Here is an 18,548-nt window from a genome sequence, read left to right on the forward strand (position 1 = left end):
ACGATTGTAATTCCTCCTTGGAAGGGAAATGCAATCTTCCTGAAGTAGGTCGACACAACTGCGGCCATGGCATATATCCAGGGTCTTCCCAATAGGATGTTGTAATCAAGGTTTCCGTCGATTACTTCAACATCAATTTCTACTGTTTTCCCTCCTAGTTCAACTTTCAAGTTATTTAGAATACCATATGGGGTATATGTCCGTCCATCAAATGCTTTTGATGTCGTCGAAGATTGCGACAAGGTTGGAGATCCTAAAGTTTTCCAGCAACTCATCGACATAATGCATGTAGATGCCCCCTCATCAATAATTGTTTGATGAACAGTTTTGTTGAGGGCTTTCACTTGAATAAGGAAAGCTAGTTGAGCTAGTAACTGAGGGTCATATCCTTTATGATTAAAGGCCACAAGATTGGAATCCTTAGGATCAACCCCACCTATTGCTGATAATAAAGCTTACTCTTGGGAGAGGCAATTTTGCGGTACCTCAAGCGTCGACATAGCGGACGGCGATTGGGCCAGGTCCTCTATTATATTATAATTTTGTGTTATTTTTGCACGAGGATTAAATGTCGACTTGTGTACTACTCCCTTTGGCGACTTTATCATTTGTTCAGGAATGATGGGTGGCACAACTTTGGTCAAAGTTGTTGTCGAATTACTAGGTTGTTCATTAGCCTTGTTATTCGACACCTGTGGATTCCTGTAATCTTTATTCCTTGCCGAAGCATCATTTTGTTGCTTTGAGATAGACAACATAAGCACTTGGGATCGAGAAGCATTTTGATTAGCAACCAGTTTGGTTCCCGGGCTTGGAAACAGATCAGTCAATACTGCTGAGGTTTTTGAACTCTTAAAGAGTTTCATAACTTCAGCTATATGTGGACAATCTCTCGTCCAATGATCCTCATCGCATATATGACACCCCGCAGGGGGTTTCCTTTTTCTCCCTTTCTTTTTCTTCTTGCCCCCTGGTTGCTTCAGTTGTTTGCCCTTGTCGGTCGACACGGCATTTACTTCCGAGGCAAGAAGTTCCTCATTTGCATTTTGACTGGAAATCTTATGGGCCTTTTTAGATGTAGCCTTTGTCGATTTCGTGTCTGTTGTGCCAATCACGCCATCGATGGCATGAGAGTCATTGTTTGATTTAGGAGGAGGAGGAATTGAGAATTCCGGTCTAGGGGCGTCAGGTATTTTGTCGTAGAGCGTGCCAGACTGAGTATAGACCAAGTCCAGATATTGCGCACGAGCGATGACTTGCTCTTCCGTTACGACTCCCCCCTTTGCCACATCTTCCGTGATTGTAGGAAGTAAGGATTTGATAAACCATTCAGCTAATAGCTGATCGGGAACGTATGCTTTTACCATCCTACGACGACGTCGCCACTCATGTATATGATCAGATATGTGAGTGGTTGTTGTCTGTTTGAAGTTGGTTAGGAGTTCCGTTCCCGTTTCATACCTTATTGGTAATTGAAAATGGGTTAAGAAAGTCGTGGCTAAGGTACTGAAGTTGTCAAATGAAGCTCTAGGCAATTCGATATACCATTTTGCTGCCGGCCCAGTTAACGTCCTCTAAAAAAGGCGAAGCCTAATCGAATCATCGTTTAGGGTGTTTGATGAACACCACAGATGAAATGTCATCACATGATTCGACGGATCTTCACCCGGATTTCCATTAAATTTAGGAATATCTGATGGAAGTTTATGCGGAATCGCTGGCCACCAAGGGGCATAAGCAATTGGATCATTCGTCAGCCGGTTTAGATCTGGTAATTCTAGAGTTTCTACAAAGGGCAACTGTTGATTCAGGTTAGGCGAAGCATACCCAGGATAAGATGGAATCGCCTGAGCAGTGGGTCTTTGCATACCAACATAATGTATTTGATGCTGGCAACTTTGACAAGGTTGATGGGCATAACCATTATAATATGGTTGTTGATAACCGCTTTGGAAATGCGATTGTCCATTACTTACAAAGACTTGTTGCTCAGGTCCTTGATATGATTGCTGGAATGGGGGTTGTTGAGATTGAACCAGCTCTGGTTGTTGAACCATTTGTTGTTGACCAATACTGGATGATTGACCAAGATGAGGAGTCACAGTGCTTGTTTGATCCTGAGTCGCTCCAGATAAGGAGGCACTAACCTGAGGTTGTGATTGAGTCGTTGAGACAAGAGGCTGTTGTATTGCAACCTGAGGCTATTGGGGTTGACCTATAACAGGTAGCGCTTGTACTTGCGACGCAGTCACCATAGCAGGTATAGTGGGAATATTCGACACAGGGTGGATTGGTTGCATTGAATATACAACCCTTGGTTGCTGATGCAGTATTGGTACCCAACCGCTGGATGTAATTCCAGTTTGACCTGAACTTTGTTGTAAACTCCCATATGGTTGTTCTCCGGGAGGGAACAATGAAAAGGCATACTGCCCTCCATATGGTGGTAATCCAGTACTTAAAGGGTATATTGGCCTTTGAAGATGCATTGGATCAATTTGTTGAGTTTCAACATAAGAAATACCAGATGATAATCCGAATGAAGAAATATGAACTAACCATGTCGTCGAAACAGTCTCTGGTTGGACTCCAGCTTGTTGTTGACAATTTGCCGGGACAGATGGTATACCAGCGAACATCGTTGGAGTAGCAGTAGGAGGCTCTGCCGCTGCTGCGTCGGATGACACAGTCCTGGATGTCGACGGTTGTTCAGACATATTTAGTCTATCCAAAAGATTTTCTAGCGATTCTACAAGAACTTACGATGAAAAGAGACTAACTTCGAAGATCAACGAGGGAATGATGATGATTATTCCGTTTAAAATAAATTTTAACGACGCTTGGACACAACTTGCTTTTTCAATTTTAAAGAGTCGAGAAAAAGCAAAAGATGACTCTAGTCTCCTTCGATGTTTTAACGAGCCCGAAGTGACAAATGCTCGGATGGACTTTTTCCGTTATAGAGTCTAAAAAAGGCCAAAAGGAACTGCTCTGGAGTTCTAGGTAGAGGGTGTGCCAAACTTTTCGCAAAACCGCAGAATACTTTTTAAGGTACGGGCGGTCAATCTTCCCGAATGCTGTGTTCAGTGCATTGCTATCAGTAGGGCGGCCGACACGGTTTCCTAAGGATAAAGGTTTTATGCCTATAGGGGTCTCCCAATATATACTCGACGGTACGTGGGAGCACAATCCGTACTGGCGCTATCGTCCCTCAGGAGGAATCACCCAACCATCAGCGAGATCGACAGTCACCAGGTTTTACGACGTCGGAACACGTCTCTAGCCTAGACCTCTATGTTGTGCGTTAAGTTACAAAGCATTGTTAAGTTCATTCAGTTTATTTTATGTTGATCTTTCTTAGAAGTTTGCCTTTTGAGGTTCACCACGAGATGTATAGACAACTTCCTAAATGCAATCTAAAGATGATAAGCAAATTTTATCTCTTTTTCAACAATGAAAATCCTAGCTACAAAGGGAAAAGAAAGACACCATCTTTTCTCAAAGAGCAATCAACACACTCTAAATGCACTTTCCCTAAATCAATCATGCAAACTATCAAGATGCAAATGCACAATGCAAGTGTTTGTTTTCCGCTTTCTTAATATTGATGCCTAAAAAGAAAGCTTTTTTGCACAACTTTGAATTTGCTTTTAAATGACAAATACAAACAAGTTTACTTTTTCGAAATCAGAAAGGGTAGAAGAGATTACAACACTTAACGATTTTAGAAATGAATACTTGTTTTGACACTCAAAAGAGACAAACTCAAACCAAAAGCAAAAATGAATGTATAACCAACTGTAAACAGCCAATGAACTCTCTCCTAAGATCACAATCAATAGATCTGAATCAAGGGCTACAGGATGACTATTTCACTCTTGCAAAGGGAAACTGTAAATGATGCCACAAACACATAAAAACACTCACAGTCTTTTGTACAAAAGGAGGCGGAATTTAAGCAGAGAAAAGGGGATATCAGACAGGTACCTATGCTGGTTACAGGCTGCAAAAATCAGAGATCAAAACAAGGAAAAACAGAGCAGAGAACCCCAGCTGCACAAGGCCTCACTGGATTAGCGCACCTATATAACAGGGAAACTGAATTTCAACGCAGGTAGCCTTCACGGGAACTGCGTTGAAATGCAGAGTCTCTTCACAGAGCCTGCGCTGAAGGAGAAACGAGAGTTCTCACTGGGTTCTGGGTCACGGTTTGCTATTTAATCTACAGTTTCAGGCCAAATCAAAGCAACAAGCAAGGTACAATCAAAGGGATGCTTTGAAGGAGGGCTAAGATCTATCACAAAGGATCATCAAATCATTTGTGAGTCCATTTTTCAGATCATAGACAAATCCAGTGATTGGATCAAAGCAGTAGTTGTCTACTTTGCATCTGAGAATAGCAGATGCAGTTCGATTGCTGCTCTTGAGTCTATGAAACAAACAATGATAGAAACACAAATAAAATGACTAAACAGATCTCCCCAGCGGAGTCGCCCATTTGTTGTGGGGAAAAATGCCTATGCAGGACGATCCTATCCACCTAAGGTGTGACAGTGCCTTAGCAACAAACAGAAACAGTTATTCTAGTATTCTTCCTTTATGAATTAAGAATGAAGAGAGATAGATGGACTAACCGGTGTCTTCCGTTTGTCCCTCGATCCAGTTTCTCTTCCCTTTGAGGGTTCCCAGCTACTTGCCTTCTCGCTCACCCAGCTTCAACAGGTCCCTGCAAGATCACAAGAAGAGAACACTACACAAAGACATAGATTCATATTCATAACTAGTTCAGGATTAGAAATAAACTAAACATACTAATGCAATCATACATCAAAGATACATCAGTATATAGGAGAAACCAAGATAGCTTTATTGATGAATAACAAGGTTCAGGAAGAGATACAACCCAGAGGGCTCCAATCCAGCATCTCCTTCCCAGCAAATGAAATTCCTATCTTCACCTCCCTTCAAAGCATTAAGCACCCAATGATTCCAATCTCAAACCAACAACAATTCTTTGCAATAACAAAATTCCTGCCTCCCACCTCTGGATCTCTGGGATGAGAGATCTATATATAGATATTTGTAGAGGTGTGAGTCAGCTCTGGGTTTTTGATTAGTGTCTTCTCTCTGATAGTTCTTGATGCCACTTGGAGATCTCATTGATCTCTTACTCATCCTTGGGTGATTTTGAGAGGCAAGTGTCCCATGAGAAGTTTCTAGAAGATTCCATGATCATCCACCTCGCAAACTGTCTCCGCCACTTGTCTTTTTCTGATCAGCGCACCCTCACAGTGTATTTAGGTGCACTGAAACGCATTTCCCGTGTGTACAAGGTGCACTGCAGCGCACCCTGGTAGTGCATTTAGGTGCGCTGATCCAGTTTTGACCAATTTTGAGTAGTTTCTGGTGGAGAACTTCTGGGAGAAGCTGTAATTTGTTGACCTTGTTCCTTTAGGAGTAGGAACAACACTTTTAGGGACTTTGGATCCCTTGGTTTATGGACATTTCATGCTTAGAGCTGTAAGGCACAAAAATGTCTATAACAATACTATAGACTGGGTAGGCAATTTTGGTGTTGCAGAAGCATGCTTATGATTAATTTTTATTTCTCAAGAGGTTCATCTCATTTGATATCATAAATACAATGGAAATTGTTTGGTTACAAGTCAAGTGATGCATGTCTAACTTCCCCTCACACTTCTCCCAAAAACACTTACTAACCTCCCCCAAGGATATTGAGATCTGCTCAATACTCTTAAATCACTCCATTTCATGAAAAAACCTGAAGAAAATAGCATTCCTGCTTAATACAAAGAAGCCACATTTCTTGTGTAAAATCATCTTGTTCCCTTAGCCTAAGTTATCAAACTTTATAGCTTAGTGCCTTTTCATAAACCCATGTTAAACTGCTAACACTATTGTATAAATCCCTTACAAATTCCCCTTTGCCCGTATTAATATATTTTTTCAAAAAAAACCCTTAATGTTTAATAATCCCTCCCCCGGTCGATTACGGCCATATTTTTTGTTTACAAAGGGATTATAGGTTCAACTGGAACCATATAATAACCCTCCCCACACAAATATTGAAAAAATTAATTAACGCCTGGTTAATTAATAGTTTAATCCCCCAACAGCCAATCAAACCCGCCCCGATGTATTTAAGTTATTATTTATATATGTGGGTCCTCCGCGCCATAACCCTCTGCCACCTCAGATTTTCGCCAACCATTGGATCCGAGCCCGTTGATCGGACGGCCCACAATCATATCGCGGCACCCTTCCCCTCTGATGATTACCGCCCAGGGAGCCGGTGGTATTCCTGCCATACCTTGGACGTGTGGCGTCTCCCCGCCATGCTTGTGGCCCTCCCCACCGATACCACCTTGGCCGATAAGCGGTGCGGGCCAATACCGCTTACCGCCCTCCCGCTGACCCATCCGCTTACGTCACCTCCACGTCATCACCACGTCAGCCTCCGTACCCCGCGTCGCGACAAACTATCCCGTCATGCTGACGTCATCCGACCAAAAGCGCCAAAAAGCCCGCGAAGCCAATTTTTGTTAAAAAACCCGTAAAAAACGTCATTTTTGTTCATTTTCATTTGTTTGTTTCCCAAGACCGTTGCATGCGAAATTACATTCAGTAGCTGCTGAAGCTCCAGTCCGCCACCCCGACAAGCAAAGACCAGCATTCTGCTCTGCACATTATCAGTCAACTTGCAATTTACTCTCGTGCACTTCCAAAACATAGGTATTTACCCTCTTCCACCTCTCGAACCTGTGTTTTTGGTTTTCCTCTGCAAAATTGTACCTATAGGAGCCAATTTTAAACTCAAGCAGTCCATAATTGCTATACCACCCATCCAAAACTGCTTTGTTGCCCTTTTTCCCACAGAAAATTCAACCTACAGTTCAAAAACACAAAGAATTGAACAATGGAAGCCCCGGTAGCCCTTAATGTCGTGCCTCTCATTGCACCTCATACAGACCAACATCATTTACCCTTGGCCGACAGAGATTTCCAAATAAGAGACCCAATTGGTTTCCAAAATCATCTGCAAACTTTCTGCCTAGTCAGAAACGGTCATTTGAATAATTTTGATAACTATGGAATATGGGAATCCAATATCCCCAGGTACTACCTTCCCTTAGTCAATATATTCCCAGATATTGTTCACCACTGCTATGCCAATTATGACCCTGTCAGTAAAGCAGTTATCTCTCCATCACAAACTGTCCTTTTCTACATAACTACTGAGTCTATCAATGAAATGCTACAATTCCATCCAGTTTAGCCTCTTGCTCCTCTCTCCATGGGATATTTGCTAGAGCAAGGCTCTCAACTATCCAGTGCAGAAATAGCCCAGATTGCCAAGTTATTCATGAAGCCAGAATGCCAACCTCAAGGCCCACCTCCTTATTCATATGTCTCCTTTAATGAGGCTAGAAGAATTCTTCTTGACATGATATCAATTATCTTTGGATTCAGGTCTAGTGAATTTGTGGATGAGATGGTCCTGGTTCGTTTATCCACCTTTACTCCAGGACAACCCCCTGCTATTAAGTATGAATATGCGTCTTTCATTGCTGACAAAATCCATGGTCAATTTATGAATTTGGAAAGAGAAGGAGTGTTTAAATACACAAGTTTCATATACCATCTACTGTTGTATTATCACCCAAAGATTTTTATATTTCCCATCAAGAAATTGGATGCCAAAGGAGAGAGGAGGTCTCTAATCTTTTGGACATTGGTCTTCCACAGAATTGTTGAATCCCCTTATACCTACTATGAGTTCATTGACTTGTTTATACATCCAGCCTCCACTCTATTGATAGGAGCTCCACCTCCTGGGCTCTCTGGTGACATAAGGAAGATTTTACAGCTCTCCAAGAACTACAAGATAGGTGACTGGTACTTCTACCAAGATCACACTGAAATCAGGATATATGGCTGTGAGTTGTGCCCTTATAAGCTGCCAAAATATGTGCCCATGAGACTGTTTGCTTTGGAATATTTCAGGCAACTTATTAATGCAGATTTGACTCACTTTTGCAATGTGAAGAAAAAAGCTCAGCTGAGGATAAGAAACCAATTAGGCCCCTTTATCATTAACAAAAGGGAAGCATGGGAAAATGCTGATAAAATATTAGGGGAAGTCCTTAAATTGAAGAAAAGCTTCTGGTGGGTACCATATGACCCAAACGGCTTCATAAGTGAAAGAAAAGTAAAAAACCGGCTGTCAGCTTACACACATCATAGGATCCCTGAAGTAAAACAATATGCCAATCATGATGAATGGATAGAGGGTACATTAGTAGAAGAACTTACTCAGCAACAAAAAATGGAACAAGCTATGAAATATTTAGAAAAGACCCTTGACCTGGACTCTTTTGGACATGTATCTTTCAAGCTGCCTCAGCAAGTCGGAGTGGGTACATCTTCTACTGGGACTTCATAGCAACCTATACAAGGGGCCAGTACACCTGTTTCAGGTTCTTCAAAAGGCAAAGAAGTGGCAAGCACAGAATAGCAAGAAATGGCAGATCATCAGGAGGAAATTCCTCCAGTGCAAACCAAAGCACTAGAGATATCAGCATTACAAACTCCTCTAAATGAGTAGAAAGGTAAGAAAAGGGATAGAGAAGAGACCACACCCATCAGTGGACCTGCAGAGTAGCCAGGTGCTAAAAGGCAAAGACTGAATCCTCTATCTGAAGAGGAAATCATTGAAGAAACATTAGAAAGCCTAAGAGGTGAGAGGGAAACTAGCCCACGGACATCCCTAGTAATAGACACATCAACCAGCTCACACAAGCAAGAGCTGGAAAGGCGGCATAGTGTGGAAATTTCATCTACAAGGTCACCAAGCAAGCAGACCTCTGATGTCAAAAGGACATTCACAGAGATAAAGGCTAGAAATGATCCATTGAGGCTGCAAATTTATGACCAATATCTTAAGATGGCCCCCACAAAACAAAAAATATTAATGTCTACATATGACATAAAGGAGGGCAAAATGATCATGAGCTATTTCAAGCCCAAGGTGCAGCAACCACAGTGAGCAGATAATTATATCAAGACAAATCTGGAGGTCTTGGCCAAAGACATTCATCCAATAGACCAGATTGAGCTGCACAAACAGACAGGAGAAATGGTGTATTCTACACTAGCTGACAAGGCAATGTTGGCTCATAAATTACAAAACTCATTAGAGAACACCTCTGCTCAACTAGATTTAGAGAAAGATTCTTCTCTAGCAAAGGACAACAGGATAAAATCTTTGGAGGATATTATCATTGAACTGGGACATGATCCCAAAGATGCCAAAGGCATAAAAGCATTAATGAGGAAGAAGGAAGAGGACATTGCTACCCTCAGAAAACAGCTCAAAATGCCTCCTTCTATGCATCCACAGATAGCAGATGTTGTGTAGCAGAAATCCAAGGAGGACATGATGGACCTACTTATGAGGTTGAATGAAATATTGAGTGAGACAGAGCAGGCATTGGAGAAAGAATTACAAGAAAAGCAGGGAGAGTCGGCCTCCCAGCCACCTGAAGTAACTCCAATGGCCACAGCTGCCCCTCCCACAGTTATAACAGCAGTGCCTTCCACTGTCCTAGCATCAACAGCAACAGCACCAGGCAGCAGTACTGCTATGACCACCGAGCAATTAATCAAAGCCATGGAGGAGTTAAAACTCCAAGTATCTGAATTGAAGCAAGTCAAAGAAAAACTGGCAAAGATTGAACAAAGCTATGATAAATCCAAAATGACTGTGGCAGAAAAGACAAGGGAAGTCAAAGCATTGGAGAACAAGGTAAGAGCCTTGGAAAAGGATCTCTCTCTACATAAGCCTCTGGCAGAAATCAGAGGAATTTTGTGGACCAACATCATTCAATCACTTAGTGGTGTATGGAGGTCTATTCAGACCATTTATGAACAGATTGATTTGATAAAAGTAGCCCAAGTGGAAGTTCAGAAAACAAGAGTTGTATTGGGGCAAATGCCTGAGCAAGCTAACAGGCTAATCAATTTTTTGAATAACAAGACCAGTGAAGAACTGGCAGCACTGGATATCAGAGACAGAACAGGTACCATTTTGGACATCAAGAGAGTTCTAACCATGAGAACTCTAATGCAAAACTTGGACAGAAGATGCTAGGACATGCAGGTAGAAATTGACTCTTTCACAGACAAATTTACAGTCCTGAATCAAAAGGGTTTGCCAAGTCCTGTGGGAGATAATGATTGTTTGATGAAGCACAAGGACTATATACACAAATTAAATACATTTTCTATAAATCAAGCTAGTGCATCTTCAAGTACTTCAACAGAAAAAGCACTTCCATCTGGCCAATCCCTGTATGACAACCTAGAAAATATTTTTTACATAGAGCATGAGGTGAAGCATCTGTTCACCGTCCCACCTAATTTATTCAGGTACATAGAGACTAATGAGACTTTGAGGAAGCTACAAAGACATCAAATACCAAGACCAGAGTGGTGGAAAAGCATGCTAGAGATCCTGTAATTTTATCATTTGGTCAAAACAAATTGTGCACCATCTGTTATAAATGCACAGAACATAAATGAACCACGATCTTACAAATCAAAGTGTATCACATTAGCATTAAAGGAAGTCTGGCCAAAGCAGAAAGATCAGCGCAAAGGATTCGTTGAGCGCAGCTGGGAGACTGACTTACAGCACCTACCTCCAGTACTTCTTTTTAATTCGGATCAACCAGCGCAACATGAATTTATTGCACCATTTATTGTCTCCCTGTTTTCAAGACTGTCTGTCTCTATCTATGTAAGAGAAACATTAATTGTCAGTAGATATTTATTTCTATCAAATATTTTGCATAATATCTTGGCATTTTTGTATAAATACCCCCTCAGACGAGGTATTTGGGGTTGGTTGGTGGTGGATATTCGTAGTTGTGACTGTAATACTGAACAATTTTGGAATAAAAAGGTTGTTGGAACCATTTTGTCTTGTTCACTGGATGAAGAATTGATGCTAAGGACCATGTTGCAGAATTCTTGAATCATTTCATGGATCAATAAGTCTCTTCTAACTTGTGTTTTACAATTTATGTCTTTACTATATTATATATGTTTCAAGATCTAAATAATAGAGAAAAATAATAACCCAGAATTTGCTTGTTCGCACTCTGTGTTCAATCTCTGTTATTATTAATGTTTTCTTCAGAATTAGCATAAACAGTGAATTCTTAATTGCTCATGTTTCCCCTGGTTCTTTCATCTTGAATACTAGTTAAGGAATTCTTAATTTCTCCTTGGCAGTAATCATCCACTTTCCCTCTGTCAACATGATGAAGGATTCTTAATTTCCCTTCACCCATTGACTCCATTCCATCAGATTTCAGCCTATAAATTGTTCCATTTTTTAGTACCTTGCTCTGTAATAAATCCTCTGATAAGAAACTTAACCCAGGAAGACACTCTCCTTTGACTCCATCATGCCCAATGGACTGAAACTCTTCAGTTTTACCTCACTGTTCTATTGAGTCCCCATCCTTCCAACCAAAATTCAAAACAAACCTTTACACTTCATAACTAGCCTAATACACCCTAAAACAAAGCTAAATTATAAAGAGAGAGCCCTCTCTGGATGCAGATTGGCTAGAATCTGTGTCTAAAAGATTGGTCTGTGGTTACCTCGGTCGTATTCCATTTCTTATAACTTTTGGGAACAACCTGAGTGATAACTTAACCTTAAATACTCACCTCCATAAACTGGGATAGTAGCAAAAGACATGTCCATTTAAAGTGATCCACCAAGTTTAGCACAACATGATATAGATAGAAGCATGTCAAACTTGGCAGGAATATTAGTGACAACTATGTCTAAAACTATACTTTTGACAGGTATTTGAGCTAAGGTCACAACTAGGTCTTTGATCAATCCTAGGCATGGTACTTTCTTTGAGTCAAAGGTGTAAAGGTCATGATAAGAATGGGTGACTTGTAATTGAATCTGGTCCATAACTACCTTTGGCATAAGGTTATGAGAGGCTCCAAAATCCAACATGCAGTTGTACAAAAGAAAATCATGAGTTTTTAATGTTACATAAAATGGTGGAAAGATTTCATCGATCATATCAGAACTAGGGCCAAATACAACCGAGGGTTTTTCATCTGCAGACTAATAACATCTCCCTCAGCATCTACACTAGAAGACTATATCCCTTTAGATACTTGATTTTTGTAACCAGGATTTTTGGAAATTTCAGCTAAAGGTATAGGAATCTTAACCCTTTCCAATTCATTTTCAATATTAAAAGTGGTCAAAATAGTCTTGTCAGATAAAACAGTTTCAGTGGATGACTCTGTAGTCTGAGGTGTTGGAGTTTGTGTTTGAATGGTTTTAATTGTAGGTTCAATTACGGTTGTAGATTTTGGAGGTCTACGAGGACTTGATCTAGGCCTTAGATCATACCTTTTATTCAATTCTACAATAAAAAAAATTAGAGAATGCTAAGTATTTTGAAAGTTGAGCATCTCCTGGTTCTTTTTCAAAAGGCTGAGGTGAATTTGAAGGAACTATGGCCATTTATATTACTGATGAATCTATATTATTGATATATTCAGTGATTAGAGGGTCCGTATCCTGTGACAGTTCATCATAAATAATCAAAGGTGGTTGAATGTTTTGGTCAGACCCTGGTCTCTAAAGAATTTTCATTTGAGGAGTTCTTCTGAATTGAGTTTGAGCTTGAGGTCTGACAACAGTTTGCTGAATAGTTCTAGGCTATGTTTCAATTTTGGAAATCCTGTTAGAAAGGTTCCTAAGCAAAGATGTAATTTCATCAATTTTTTGATCTTCAAGTTTAGATTTGGAGGAGGATGAATCATCAATCTTAGCTTTTAGTTTTCTTTCTTCTTTTTCTGCTTTAGCTTTGAGTTTTCCAGAAGCTGACCTATTGGCTTCTACCTCTATAGAATTTGTCTGCATGTCTTCTAATGTATTAGAAACTCTTTCCCTTAGCATGACTGCAAAATCATCATCAAATTCTTTGGAAAATCTGACCTTTGCAGCTGCTACTGGTGGTTTACAATCAACAGGCATTTTATGATAGAGTTTGTTAAATCTTTTGATGAATTTAGCAATTGGTTCACCAGGGTTTCTCTTTAATTCTTCAAATTCAGTAAGGAAGTAAATAGGATCTTTCTTTACCCCCCATTGATTTTTGAAGATAGTTATGAGATAATTCCAATTTTTGATAGAGCCAGCTTTGAGCTGCCTAAACCAGATCCTAAAATTTCCTTCTAAAGATTCTACAAATAATCTCATATAAACATTTTCCTCTTCTAGGTTCATATTGTCAGCGAAATCTAGGAAGGATGAAACATGATCCTCTGCTAAGGGCTTGTTTCTCCATTGAATCTTGGTAGATGTTTTAGATAACCATCAGGAAAATTTCCCAAGTTTGTAGGGAGAACTAGAGCAGCATACGTAGCTTGCATAATGGGTCGACAAGCCATAATAGCAGGAGGAGTATGGGGTGTCTGTGTGGATGTTGATGAGGAAGAGGAAGATGATGAAGATGAAGGAGATGAAGATGAGTTAGAGGGTGTATTAATATATGGAGGAGAGGGAGGAGACCTCTTTAAGGATTTGAAAGTGGTTTTGATAACCAATTTCTAAACTCTTGGGGGGAAGTCTTCCTTATTTTAAAAAAGGGATTCGAATAGAAAGAAAATGTCTCTTCAAGATTAGTTGAGGATGATGGAATAGAATAAGGAGTTGGAGTGATGAAATATCTGTAGAAATTCCCACTGTAGATCAACAGATTATGCAATATACTAAACCAAAATACAAGATCTACTTCTACAACAAACTTTGCATAAGCTTAATCGAATATGAGCAAGATCAATTAGAACACATATGACTGAGAATGAGAAATCAATCACACATAACATAGAAGAATAACCCGGGGCAAGCCTCAGCCTAAAACCCCAATCTCTGTATTATCATAAAAGTGGAAATATGTTCGAGTTGCAAAAAGAATCATCTCACAAGCTATCTTGCTCTCTCTGCAATCAAACAATATTGCTCATAAACAGTCAAAAGCTTCTCCAAACCTTCTCCTCTGCCCTCCAAGCCTCCTATTTCCTTGCACAATTTTCCTTGAGGTCCAGTGATGCCACCTGGGTGAATTGGCCTCTTCACACACTCACTAACCTCTGATCTAACTGTGCAACCCTAAAGAAGATAATTCCTTCATCATGGATGAGTTTCCTACATAGGAAAAATCCTCCAACTAGTAGTACATTGTCCCTTCCTCTGATCTCAACTGGGTCTCTGACTAAACTGACATGCATGAGTTATCTATGAAAGAATATTAAGTTAGCTGAAGTGCAACAGTTACATGCAAGCATGCATTAACTAATTAATCTCACAATTAATTCAACAAACTATTTCAACTAATCTAACTGGACTTGACTCAGTTAACTGAGCCAACTAATTACAACTCATCCTTATCTCTTTAACTGATGGATAAATTCCTCAATCAATGGAGAAACTGTTGCATGTCCCCACATAGACTTCATGTTTGATTTTCTACAACTAATTAACTCAATATGAATTAATTAATTATTTTACAAACCACTGCTAAGATCAAATTCGAATTTTACTTCTCAATTTTAGTTCAAGGACTAACTAAAATTGGTATCTCGAAATGCTATTTATAGCAATGCTATTTTTATCACTTCCATTTTTCATTCCTTGTTTCTATGTCCAAACTAGTACCTGAACTGCTATTTATAGTAGTGCTATTTTTAGCACTTCTATTTTTAGCATTTCTTGTTGCTATTTTCAACACTTCCTCTCAACAAGGCATTCATCTCGAACCCGATCCTGAACCTTTGGAATTTTCTGCATGCAACACTTCTTCCACGTGTTGTTACTCCAGCAACTCTAGAAACAGGAAAACTCCCAACTAACCTTCCTATTGGGATAGAAACATCCTCTGATGTTGAAGCTCCATCTGCCGCATACAAGTGCTCCTCCTGTGACCTCTGAGCTGCTGCAACACTCCATGCATCTCGCACCATTGCACACCTCTCTGTGCCATCCTGCACTGGTGCTGTTAGCTACCTATACCAATAGGTTTCATATTTCATGATTGGCAAAGAAAGTTCCAAATATGATCTGCTTTGGTGATGCAAAGATCCCATATTTTCAAGGGAAGACAATGTGTGTACATAGCTTGATGATGACTCAATTTTGATGGATGGTCCAACAGCCTAATCTGGATCATGCCATGTTTCAATTTTCTGTTGCAGAATAGAGAAAGAAGTCTGTCCAAACTGTTTAATCTTGGCAGACCAGTAGTTAGGTAGAGAATTAAGGTTCCCAACTGCTTAATCTGGGACCTTGGAAGCAATAAGGGTAGTTCTAGATAGAAAATCAAAAGAAAAAGCCAAAAGAAAAGAAAAAGGCACATAAGGGTCTGCAAGTCTAAGTGCACCCTCCATGAAGAAACAAAAAATGCTAGGCAAGTAGATGGGTAGGCAGATGGGGTTGCAGAAATATCATTCCTTTCAATTGAGTGTTTGGTAACCTTTTATAAAGGAACATCAGTGGATAGAGAAGGTCCTCTTCTCCATCATTTTGCAGCAAAACAAAGGAGCATGTCTAACTTCCTGTTTCCCCCCATTCACATTCATTGCTAACAATCCCATCACCAGTTGTGTTCATGAAAGAATTCAAGGCTTTATGTTGGTTCTTGTTTCTTTAAAAGCCACATTTCTTGTGTAAAATTCTTTTCATTTTGATCTACTTCCTAAGCTAAGTTGTTTTCATATAAACTTAGTGTTATCACTCCTCATTCACCTTTTCCACTCATATTAACCCCTAACTTCTTATTATCTAAATCCCTATGTTCCCCTTTTCCCTTACTATTATAAACACTATGGTGTATAAACCCCAAGCATTCTATAAATATTCCCCCCCCTTGGCATTATAGCCATATGTCCAAAGTCAGGGATTAAATTGACCTCTGGTCAGTTTGACAACCTAAGCCTCACCCCTCTTTTCCCTTCAGAAACCTTTGAAGATCCCTTACCCACTTCATTTGCAAAAAGCCCTTGTAAAAGGCCACTATTGCCCCTAACCCGCATTATTTGCAAAAATGCACTAAAAACCCACTCTTCTGCTTTATCCAAAGTTTGGCGCAATACATATTTTCATAAAAATACATTGGAAAAACCATATAAATTCGCCAAAATCCAAAATCCCCGCCGGGCGCGCACCCCAAAGAAAAATATTATTTAATTCCCCGCCCTCTTCTGTATTGTCCTGGCACCTTAGCGATCCGTCGACCGTCGGATCTGGGTCTTTTCATTGGACGGCCCACATCCATATCGAGGCGGGCCCGACGTCCGTAAGATAGCACCCGAGAAACTATCAGAGGGTGACGTCAGGCCTCTGCCACGCGTCACCCCCATATGTTCTCGGGTCGCCCTCTGACAAAACAACTTCCGTATTAAGGGCGGTCCGAGAAAATCCACTTACCGCTTGTGGTTTTAGGCCGGTCCCGCCACGCCCACGTCATTGCCACGAGATGCCCACGTCATTACCTCCTCACCGCCGCATCATCGCTCGGCCCGTCATTGCGCTGACCTGTCTGCCACCTCGCCAACCCCGTGGACCACTCACAGGCCGCCACGTCACCCGATGACATCATGCTGACGTCATCCGACCCTGACCCCACCTGATGACGTCATGCTGACGTCATCCAAAAAAAGCGCCAAAAATCCCAAAAAGTCCATATTTTGGCCGAAAATCGTGTTTTTTATAACTTTTGTTAAAACGACTGTTGCTCACCTCTGCATGCATTTTACGACCAATCTGTCGCCAACCTGCAGAAATCGACCCGAAGACCGTTGGCGCGCCAATTCCACCTACATTTGTGACCATTGCCGGCAATTCACGAGGTATTTATCTGAATTTTTCCCCCTGCGCCTAGTTTTGTCCATAAATGTCCAAAGATAGCTTAAAAGAGTAAGAAAACACTGAATTTACCAGTAAATCCCTAGTGGTTAGCCTTCATGTTCAACTGTTGAATCAAAATTCACCTGCAGAGCCTTGTTTATCCAAGTTTTCACCAAACCTACAGTCTGTCCGTGCATTCGTGGACTTAAAACCCGAACTGCTCTAAATCACCATAAAGAGAGTTTTTCAGGCCGAGCATTTGCTCTATTAGTCCTCTGTGCAGTATTTTAATTGTTGTCACTGCAGTTTACCCCATTTTCCTTGCAATTCACCTCTCTGTGCCAAGAAACACTCCTCTGTGTTGCTCTGTTCAGTAACACCAGTTCTAGTACAAAGCAGAGTCCTAAAGTAACCATGGAGACACCAGTAGCCCTGAATATTCAACCTCTGAATGCTCCACAAAGAGAATTGGAATGGAAGGCCATGGGGGATAGGGATTATCAGATGATAGACACCTTCCAAATGGGTTCTAAGTTTAACCTTCATATGCTCAATGAATTAAAAGCTCAACACCTCAGTGGAGCTGACATTTTAGGAATTTGGGACTCCAATTTGCCCATCTACAACCTCCCTCAAGTCAAAATCCTTCCAGACTTGATCCATAAAAGCTGTGAGAACTACGATCCCTATCAGAGAGCTGTCCTTAATTCCTCAGGTGCAGTCCTGTTCCATATCACCCCTGAGGCCATAAATCAGATGCTAAACTTTCATTCTGCAAGGCCATTGACTACTCTATCCATGATGGACTTATTGAAGAAAGGGGGCAAGCTGTCCAGTGCCCAGGTTATCAAAATAAATCAGTTATTTGTCCAGCCCAGCTCTGAAGCTGTAAGACTGCCTCCTATTGGAAATCCATATTTGAATGACTTGGGCAAAATGCTTGTAGACCTGATCAGCTATGTCCTGGGGTACAAGGGGATTGAGGATGTTGATGACACCATCATGGCCATGCTATCCATATTTTCTCCTGGGAAGCCTCCTGCTGTGCACTATGACTATGCTGAATATATTGCAAATAAGATTCATGAGAAATTCATGAACCTAGAAAGGGAAAGGGTGTTTAGATACACCTCATACATATATCATCTGTTCCTATTTTATCAACCTGATGGTTTCCCTATTCCTCTCAAGAAACTTGATGCCCAGGGAAAACCAAGGTCTGTTGTGTTTTGGAGTTCAGTTTTCCATCATGTCTCCTATTCACCATACACTTACTGTGAATTCATTGACCTTTTCATTCATCCTGCTATGACTTTGTTATTTGGTGTCCCTCCTCCAAGATTGACTGATGAAATGCAAAGAATACTTCATCTCTCTAAGACCTACAACATCGGTGATTGGTACTTTTACCAACACCACACAGTAATCAGAGTTTATGGCTGTGAGTTGGATCCTTACAGGCTGCCAAGATATGTCCCCATGAGACTATTTGCCTTGGAATATTTCAGGCAGTTTGGAAATGCAGGCCACATCCATTTCCATAGTAAAAACAAAAAAGTGCAGCTAAAGGTCAGGA

Source organism: Pinus tabuliformis, chromosome 4_2 (assembly GCF_031772625.1).
Source record: "Pinus tabuliformis cultivar Carrire ecotype Pingquan chromosome 4_2, CPIR1, whole genome shotgun sequence".
In the NCBI taxonomy this organism is placed as follows: Eukaryota; Viridiplantae; Streptophyta; class Pinopsida; order Pinales; family Pinaceae; genus Pinus; species Pinus tabuliformis.